The 10758-nt window shown below is 35.6% G+C and overlaps 1 long non-coding RNA gene across 1 annotated transcript; it reads left to right on the forward strand.

Moving 5' to 3' along the window:
- Positions 1 to 1068: 1068 nt before the first annotated feature.
- LOC144436424 (uncharacterized) lies at positions 1069 to 3081 on the forward strand. Its single transcript, XR_013480959.1, has 3 exons — positions 1069 to 1296; positions 2016 to 2100; positions 2502 to 3081. It is a non-coding gene; the product is annotated as an uncharacterized LOC144436424 (long non-coding RNA).
- Positions 3082 to 10758: the final 7677 nt, after the last annotated feature.

Genomic DNA, 10758 nt, shown 5'->3' on the forward strand with positions numbered 1-10758 from the left:
TCTTTGCCCCCCCCCCCAACCTTTTGCCCCCCCCCCCCAGCTGAATCGAAAGTACTTTTAGTAACCTGATCACTGATGTTGAACTTTTTAAAGGTGAACTTAAAACTCATCTGTGTAAACAATATTATAAACTGTATTGATGTATTATCACATGTCTATTACTAAGCACTTTTGTAATGATTGTAACCATTTTGTTGTTTTTAGCTTTATTATATTGTTTTACCATGCTTTTAAATCTATTTCATGTACCATGCTTTTGAATATTAATAAATAGAAATGGTGCTTTAGAAAATAAATAAACAAACTTTAAACATTAAAACCTAAAATTTAGTTTTAGTCGATGTAATTTCTCAATTATCTCACTATTCATTCTTAAATCTAACATTGATAATAAATATTGAAGCTGAATATTAAAGGACAAAATACTGTTATTCAACGTCAATAATAGTTAAAAAACCATGTAAATGATGTCACAAATATTTTTTATTGTTACAAAGACTTAAAATGTTGACATTTAATGACAATCGTTATCGCATAATCCAAATGTCACAAATTATTTGGAATTAGCAATGAATATTGTTCTCTTTGTACCAAGGAAAGTTTGTGTTCGATGTCATAGATAATTTACAGAAAATCATGCAAAAAATTATAGTGCTAATTTTGGGTGTCATTACATGAAAAAAAAATGATTTGTTCACAAATAAAGAGAATAACAAAAATCAGTCTGCGCCTTGCCCCTTGGCTAAAGGAAAATACCTCTAAAATAAAGAAGCAATTTTATGTAATCGGTTTTCTTTTATTAGAATCTAGCATTTTAACATTATCGGCATTTAAGGTGACATGCTGTCAATACAATGGCCTCTCTTAGTAATGTGAACCTCATAATGGCATAGGTTTTAAATCAGAGTAAAAATGACGACACCCTTTTTGCCAAAAATGTACACCTAATTTGTTCTAATGTTCACAACTGACGGATAATTTTACAAGTTCTACAGTTGCTGTATTACAGTACTAGATTCAATAACTTCAAAGTATCATGATCAGTTCCCGTCATGTCATCGGGATGGACAGTTCACTGCCACACGCTCGACCATTCAGTGAACTGGAATCTTTCAGCGTCACGAAATATCATGAATATTCATGAGCACGGCTCACCGCCATTCTTCCCCAAGTCTTCGGAACTTGTCGGCAGAAGTTTCGCCCTTTGTTTAAAAGATTCGGTAGTTTTCGGATGTAAACATGCCACACGTGCCACTATATACGACGTACGAAGAAAGATGGCAACTGCTGAAAGCGGTAAGTACGAGCTCGTACGAGTTATCACCCCTTTTTGACCTATTGATCGGTCTGGCAGCGAGGTCAGATTTTGCTCAAAAGTCCGTGCTAAGTTCATGGGTACATATGTAAGACTAAATGTCTTTTTAGAGGTTTTCCTTTGCATATATCGCTGTAGTCAGTCTGAAAGAGGATTTTCCAAGCTTTACAACGAGGGGTCAGAATTTTTTGTCGGACAATGGGGCGCGATGGGGCGCGTTTTTTCGGGAGCAGTGTAAATTCTCGGTGATCAGAGCGAGAGTGTCCACGTATTCAACACTGTGTACTATGTGTGACACGTTGTTTGTCACTGTCAGCCTAGCGCCTGTTGACTTTCTTTGAGTAGATTTGTTTTGGTGAGGGAATAGCTATCTGAGTTCTAAAACGAATTTCTGGAAAACGTAATCACGGTAACGTAAGCCTTATTTACATGCGTGATAGTGGATGAAAGCTTCGTTGTGTTGTGTGGTCATTGTCGAATTGTCGATCGATCGTCGGATATATGCGTGAGTAAATGGATTAGACGCGTAGACGTACATCGTATGCAAAGCATGTGTATACAATCGTAAATGTAATCATATGTTGACACTTGGTAGGTAATGACAATGTAACTGTTACAGATAAATTATTTGTGTCAATTTTTGCCAGCTGCTTTCAACATTGGTCGATAGAGTACTAATGAATTTTTTTTCGTCCGACAGCATCATCGTCAGTCTTGCTAGCACCATCCACAGAGCCAAAGCAAATCGAGCCAGGAGATATCAAAATTGAGACTAGTGTAAGAGGGTATGTGAGACATATTCCCGATATCACGTACTGCAATATCTTATTATTACTTTGTGTCACTTGCTTATGATCTGACATAGTAAACATGCACTTGAAACCAGGCCATAAAACAAAATGTAATCCAAGATGTGATAATTTTAATAGTAGTAACAACAACAACAACAACAACAACAGATATGGTTGATAGTACTCTGATAACCATCATACCCAGCACATTATGTTACCAGATTTGCCCGAGTTCCAAAGTTAACAGAATTTTACTTTGAGTAATGTCATTTTGTACAGTGTATCATCTTAGTTATTTCTATAAATTTATTCTAGTTAATTTTATCTGCTGTGTATGCATGGTTATATTTTATTATGATCCATACAAATGTTTTTCTTTTGTTTTGTTTTTATAGCTATCAGGCTCTCTGTGACTGTCCCACAAGTGTATAGATGGATTTACATCCGGAAGTCGACAACCCTCATGATCTAACTGCTATTGATGAATACAGATTAGAAGTAAACAAGAAACTTGTTGAAACAAAATAGCAGAAAAAAGAAAAACACATTGAATTGTACGAGGAAGTCGATGACCTTCTCACTATTGAGATAGCAGAAATAAACCTTCAATATAAAATTTAAGTTGCTGTGATCACAACAGTCCCATATGGATACATTTACAAAAGGACAGTCTGTTTTTCAACTCACTTCATAAATCTTCTCCAGGAAAGAACATTATCAAGCTCCTGTACATATTTGGTGGTTTGTAACACAAAATTCAATCTCTTCTTTTTGTCTACTTCTAGCTTGGACTATTTACTAGGTTGATCTTGACTATGTCCTTGTAACATATACCAGGATTAGTGCAATCTATTTCATGTAACAATGACAGTTTAGTTGTGATATTACCATACCAAACATGTTCCTCAATGATTGGCTTATCTGTTCTATTGAAGTAGTATCTGGTTGATGATTCATTCAAACTTGACTTGTTTTTGAGAAAACTCTTATGGCTCATTTATAAGTTAAACACTTCATGGGGGCCATGAACTGTCAAGCTTTGGATAAACGTAAAATGATGTAATGTGAAAGATAACAACAACTCTCTGCAGTTGTATTTTCAATACTTTATTTAACATGGAGAAAATAAATAAAAATGAATATGTAATATATATATGTGGCTAATAAAATATATAAATACATAAAATATATCATCTGCTTCAGTTTACACTTTGTAACATGTATTTAACTTCACTTGTTTGCAATGGTCCTGAGTCCTGCTATAAATAGTTTTCAGCATGTCAGTCAATATCTTCACATTTGACTTTATGTAGAGGAAGACTTTCATCTTGTACAAACGTGTAATTTTTCATCTGTTGACAAGAGAGAACCAGAAATTTAAATTAGACATTGATTTCAATTCAAATCACTGCTGAGTAATTTCACGGGACAATTGTGGAAACTGTTTCAAAACAAAACAAAAATATAGGTGTGCATGCAAAGTCTTGCATATGAGATAAAATTAAAGTTTTGATGTGATGGAACAAATCAGGTGATTTGTTACTAATTGTCAGTCACGGCCAACAAACAAGAAACCCCTGAACATCAACCAAATAAGTGTGCTGATTAGTATTTCTTCACACTAATACATGTTAAAGAAATATCGTTTCAATGGGTACAAAATACTTATTTTCACCAAATACCATATCACTCTTTTATCAAATTATCAGCATAAATATTGATTCTTAGTATTTCCAAGTCACAATATTACCCACATTTGAATTTATATTCTCAACAAAAATATTTCGATCAATTTAGAACAAATTACATTAATTACAATCAATTGAAATCTTACCCTTTAACACGTTTTTTGTTTATACAGAATGTTATTCCTTAGTTCACAACCTTACGTGTTTTAGCCAGTTATAAAAGATAATATACACATTTGCCTGTGCTAGTCGTCGCCTCGCTCCGTAGCACTGAATACACCCGTACTGATAGGAAACTGTGAATGCCTATCTGGCACTTGCTGTGATGTTGCGAAATAATCAGTACATCGGTTATAGTATTGCCCCGGTTCGGAGCAATGCGACAACTTTCGTCTTAGATAAAATGTAGCAAAAAAGGCACGAACGAACGACTATCGACAGTGTACTAGTGACAGTGTAGTCTCGAGTCCCAATCAAGTAGCATTGTGTTGAGGTGTTCAGTTTGGCAATTTATTCTTTAAAAAGTTATATTGACAGCTCTTTTTTATCCAGCATGTAGTCAAAATTTAAAACTGAGAAAGAAAAGTACCATATTTACCCTGATTTTAAAAGCTCAGCCACGCCGAAAACTCCCGTAAGCCACGAACCATACACGCCGTAGGGTACGATTGACCATTGAAGTGCTCGACCATGTAGACAGGAAGTTAGGCGTGGAGTAATGGATATAAGAACAAACGCGCGTAACCTCTGACCAGTTGACTGAAAAGATGACATCATCGATCCTCTCATTGGCTACTTGTACTGTCCATCCCGATGACATGACGGGAACTGATGATATATATTCCTTTGAATGAACCGATGTGACAGTTAGTATTCATCCGAGATCAATCCATGGACTATAAGTCACTCTTTTGTACATTCATGAACAGTCCAAACTTGACGATGTGATCTATGTTGATATATTATGGGGCAACAGGCCGGGGGCAAAATGAGCCGGGGGCTACCGGCCGGAGGGCAACGGGCCACATGAGTGGTTAATGGACGGGCGGAGATAGTGGGGGGGGGGGGGGGCAATGGGCTTAGAACAGTATATATAAATATGGCCTGGAATTCTCCTTACTCATTGAATGCCAACAAGCAATAATGTAAACGAAAAGTATTTACAGAGTATATAAGTGTTCTTACCGTTTAATGTTACAAGATGCAATAAGAAACAGTATCAAAACACAAAGGAGTACAAATCCAAGTATGGACATCAATACAATTACTCCAACAGCGACAATTGGTGTTTCAATCTGTACAGCTGCAATGTAAGTGTTAACAAAATAATCAATACAGATAAGGGGTTATCACCTCCATGTATCTTAATTTAAATAAATGGTGGCGTTGGATTCATTAACGAAATTACATACACGCCGGATGTGCATGGCACAAACGATAGCATTAAAGCAAAACGTTATATAAGTGGATACACCGCTCTTAGAGTTAGGAAACCATGGGAATCTGAGCATACAAATAAATTATATAAGGTCAAATAGCAATATGAAATGTCTGATAAATCCTAAACTAATTATAATTTACATTAAAATATTTCATCCTGAAAAAAATATACCAAAATGACCCGTGACGTGGAGTTTGAACGTCATTATTGAATATCTTACACTCCTCATCATAACCTCACATTTCCACGAATGATAAAGATTGAACAAAGCATATGCATATGGATTCAATTTTTGGACAAACAATGTATACATAACCACGCTCTTTAATAGCTTGTTTATGGTGTTAGTGATCCTTCGTTTGTTTATAGTATTCCACGCTTGTCATACGATATGCAAAGCGGTGGTACGATTGGACAATGTGTTCACCCAAACTAGGATCAGCAGGACATCACATAATACTCAAATGGTGTCATTATAATATGTAGATCGAAACGTGCAACTGTGGTGAACACATGAGTAAATTATGCAAATTGCGGTTTCAATGTACGTAATGAATCACCAAGAATACTGCAAAGATCGCCTGTATCAAGCAATGGTCCCAGGTGATGTAGTGAGAGGAACAGAGAAGGTTTGTGTCCATAGGGAAATGGGATTGAGATGGCAAAAAATAACTATTGAAAGATGACTGTTGATTAAACCATGACCAAGTTACATGTATATATATAGAACACGTAAAATGTGAACTTTTACATTCAATTTCACTTATGTAAATTCGAAATCTGCTAATGTCATTGCATAAATTTGAACTCTGATTTGATTCTGCTGTTAGCTTTTAGAGTGTTGTTAAAATATCTATATTTTCCAAATCTTAGAACTAGCTCAGTGGAATGTGATGTGTATTGGAGTACTACTAACGCCATAAAATTCTTAGTATTGATACCACAACTATCACTACAGTTCATGTTGATACAACTAGCATTTGTTTGGCCATCTGTTGCATAAATCATAATACATAGAGCAACCAATAACTAGAAAACAAAGAGACAGATGCACGCAAAACAAACATGCGTGCATAATGCACGCAATCATGCCTGCTCACACACACACACACACATACATACATACATACATACATACATACATACATACATACATACATACATACATATATACATACATACATACATACATACGTACATACATACATACATACATACATACATACATACATACACAGGTGTACAGGTAGTGTCAGTTCAGTATCATTAAAACCTATTGGTGACACTGTTAGACTAAATAAACAGTATGCAAACAATTTGCAAAACCGTACACTATAAGTTCTTCGTCAGTTAAACCTTTTGCTTTCTGTGGTAGGTGAGTCTATATTTAATATATAATTATATTAGCATCATTCCGAAAAATAACTAAAATAATGTACAGAAACTTCAAATCCAAATAACTTACTTCGATGATAACATTCTCCATTGCTTTCATTGTCACTTCTGAAACACCAACACTGTCTGTCAAGGCAGCTAGTTAGATTAAGGTTGGTTCCACACTTTTCCCTGTTGTTAACTTCTGTAGCACAGTATTCTAAATTGCAATAGAAATTAGAATTCCATTGTCTACATATAGTGTTAAAGGTACGACTGCCGGTGCCTGGGACCATATTTTGCATATGACTGAATGTATGTTTGGAGGTGGAGAACTTGTGATGACTCACTGGCAAGTAATCACCAAAATATAAACATTCCCTATCTGGGTTGTTCACATGCAAATACCGCATATTTGAATAATCCTGAGTGACACACAATCTAAACAGCTGTATTTGTCTCATTTTGAAAGGTTTTTTCATTCTATAATTTGTGTATCAAGTTACCATCCTACGACATTCACAAACAATTTACATGTTACATGACCTGTGTGTTACTCGGAGCACAGAAAAAATGCTGAAAAACAAGACCCAGAAGCTATGCTCTTTACAACAGTTTGAATTTCCCGCATTTGCATAGATTACCCATAATCCCCTTTATATAGGGCAGTTCTGTCTTTAAGATGATGTCTGGTTATTTAAAAGAGGAAAAGGCTCTATTATTTCCTTGCTTCCCATTTTATAATCTTTGTGGACATATACGTACGTATAGTACATGTTGATTAAAATGTCAACAAGCAATGCCATGGCACTGGCTGTGGTTAGATTTGAATAACTATCGTGAAATAAAATGTGGCTGAAACTTCCATGAACACATTAAGGAAGTTATGAAACCATAGAAAAACATATGTTTAAAATGTGTATTTTCGGCACACGGATAATTATTTTCCGCGGTACGTAGAATGACGTAGTATAACGGTAAATCAATGTCTCAACGTTTCGCCTAAATGTAATATAAACCTTTGGCAAATATAGGCTTGAATTAGGTGACGGTCACGTGTCGAGTGACCGTGTGTGTAGAGAGTTGTTTCCGTATGAACTGGCAGTCTAGTCAGTGCTCTCTTCGTAGGCGGACACATCTCATACAGTATATCCGTTCCTGTTCTAATTATCTTTATTATGTACGCTACACGTATTTTGCTTTAGTACGTTGATTTAATGGAAAGAGATCCGACATTCCCCATACGATACCAATCAGAAGGCCACGGGCACAGGTTTCCAAAGATTTATTTACCGCAATATACTAGGTTTGTTTAACTCTGGTTATTTCCTGGGCGGCGAACGTGCAAGCTTTAAGCTTACGATACAAGCTTTATGCGCCTTTAGTTGTGTTTTTATGTACACAGTTATAAGAAATTGGGTGACTTTTATCCTCAAAATATTCCATATTTCTTCGAATTACTCATTAAAATGCAAAGCAATATCAACAAAACTTTATTGTATATGTGAGCTACGTTATCATCAATGTATGTACCAAAGGTGGAAATTTGAACTAGTGACTTTTTTAAGATATTGCAAATTTATCGAAAATCATTATGGAGATAACTCATTAAAACTTGAAGCTACAGCAACAAGAAATGTTCACTTTCTCCAAGGGTAAACAGCACACACATATATATACACACATTCCCTTGTGGAAGGTAAAATGAACACCTATGACGGCAAGATATTCAATACCGCCATCGCAGACTGTATCAATTCGAATGTTACACGAGTATTGTCACATTGCTTAGCAATTTGGTTACTACTTACGAGTGAAAACACACAAGATATCGTCACTTCCTATCCAACAACAATCAGTTGCATTACACCCACTTTCCCCGTCACCACCGTTAGTGCAGTTACGGATGAGTGGTACGCTGGAACAATTATCACCTGTTTAAACAAGACACAACACTGTGAACAGTGACGTTTAAGGCGTTTCAGCTCAAAGGGTATATATACGATTATCTGTGTATTTTGTATGGAGGGGAGGGACATTTATATGCTCATGTACCTGTATAGTCAATGTGAATTGTTTATATATCATATGGCAAACCATCAGAGTAACGCTAATAATAGTATGTATTACAGTTCGTCGTATACAGCAAACAAATGTCAGTGAATGGCCTTCATAACCTAAACAAATATGTCTGCTCTGCGTTCATCAAAATTTGCCTTTATAGTGTTTTACCTAATAATAACATTTACTATAGCATATATGTAGCATTTCGAAATGAATCAATATATTTTAAAACGGTCAAATGATATGTTTAAACTCGTCATATTTATTTCCTGAATGACTGACATGATATCAATTGACTTTTGCTATTACCTCGGTGGAGGAAATGTTGTTGGATATATGGGTAATAGATAGGAAAACAGTAGGAAATGTCACGGTCTACTTATATACTTTCACATAAGCGTATATTATATTATATTATATTTCGAAAACTTACCCGAGGTTTTGTCCAATACCAAACATAAATATACAAGCAAAACAGCAGGTGTTAACACAGATCTCGCCATGTTAAGGAAATAACCCAAATAATGTCATTCTAACCTTTTATACGTGTCTATCGTGATGTTTCTTATCGCATAATTTATAATCCGAAAGTTTAGTTGTAATTCCACAGAAGCGTGGTCAAAATTCGTGACAATCATATCAGCGCCTTGTGTACAGTAACGACCGATCTGTCAAAGTGCACACAGTAAAAGTAAACAAAGTTCCTGTGCAGTTTATCCCAATCAGGTCAACTGTATTCCACGGCTTTGTTTCAGATTTATAAAATTATATTGATTTGTATGACACTCTCCATTTAAGTGTGTTTTCATTTGTACACTGTGATGTAACGAATTGTATTACGATGATCCGATGAATAATGGGATTAAACAACCCTTTCCATGGCCATATCCCTTCCGAACCGCCGCCTCTACCACTACAGCTGAGGTGGTTCCGTCTTTAATTTTGTATCAGATATCGTGGAAATATCTAACATGATAGTAACTATCAACATGTGTACGTCAAGGAGTACCAATTGTTATCCGCCGGATTTAAACTTAACACACTACGTGCTGCATACTATAGACACTATCTACAGTAGGCACATGCACGCAGTTTGAAACAACAGTTTTCACCTGTAAAATATTTTGCATTCTGTTCACCAGTAATATCGCCAGCGAGTAACAGGAATACAGACAGAACAGAGGGGCGTGTTCGTATATGCATACGACTTGGATAGCCTGTGGTCCCGTCGACAGCGTGAGAATGCATTCGTAGATTGCAAACAAGCAGTACTTTAGTTCGTGTCTTTTTTGGCCATTGATATCGAACTCCTATCTTCCTCGGGCAAATCATTTTTTTTTGTTCGATAAAACAGATTCGCCTAAACATATCCAAAGAATATAATGCAATTTTGTAAACTTTGTAAAATGCTCTTATCAAGTATGGAGGGAGTTTGTTTCTATATACGAGTACATCATAAAATAATATTGATACTCTTGTTAATTATTCAACCAACATGCGCAAATTACCGATAAAAAAGAGACAGATTTAGACATTCGTATCTTTAGCGGAAACCATGTCGTGAGCGATCAGACGTAGTTGTCACGTGATTTATGTCATATGACAATACGTGTTTGCTGAATTCAAAGTTATGTCGAGATTGCATACATCGAGCCAGACGTTGCACGTCATGAATTATTAAATAATACGAATGATATCTAATTTTAGATTTGTTAGGTTTTACCTGATAAAAAGTGTATAGAAATAGGATTGACGGATACTGCAAGGGTCATTGAGGTTAAGGGACGTTTTGACATTGAGCTACGTCTGACAACTCGATATCACATATGGTTGATATGAAGTGGTGAATCATGTATCGGTCAATTGCGAGGCCTCTTGAAAGTCCTGTCAAGATTGAAATATTCCATGATAATCCATTTAGTATTCTTTATAATTATGTTCAAAGATATTTCAGATAAAGCATGAATGTAAAATAATTTAATTTTTATCTTAAGTATATAGATGTAAATAGTCGTTAAGATGCATGGACGTATGGTTAAAAGTTGAAGATTAAAGTATGTGTGATCTGTGTGTGATCGACTCAAA

Source organism: Glandiceps talaboti, chromosome 6, assembly GCF_964340395.1.
Source record: "Glandiceps talaboti chromosome 6, keGlaTala1.1, whole genome shotgun sequence".
Taxonomy (NCBI): domain Eukaryota; kingdom Metazoa; phylum Hemichordata; class Enteropneusta; family Spengelidae; genus Glandiceps; species Glandiceps talaboti.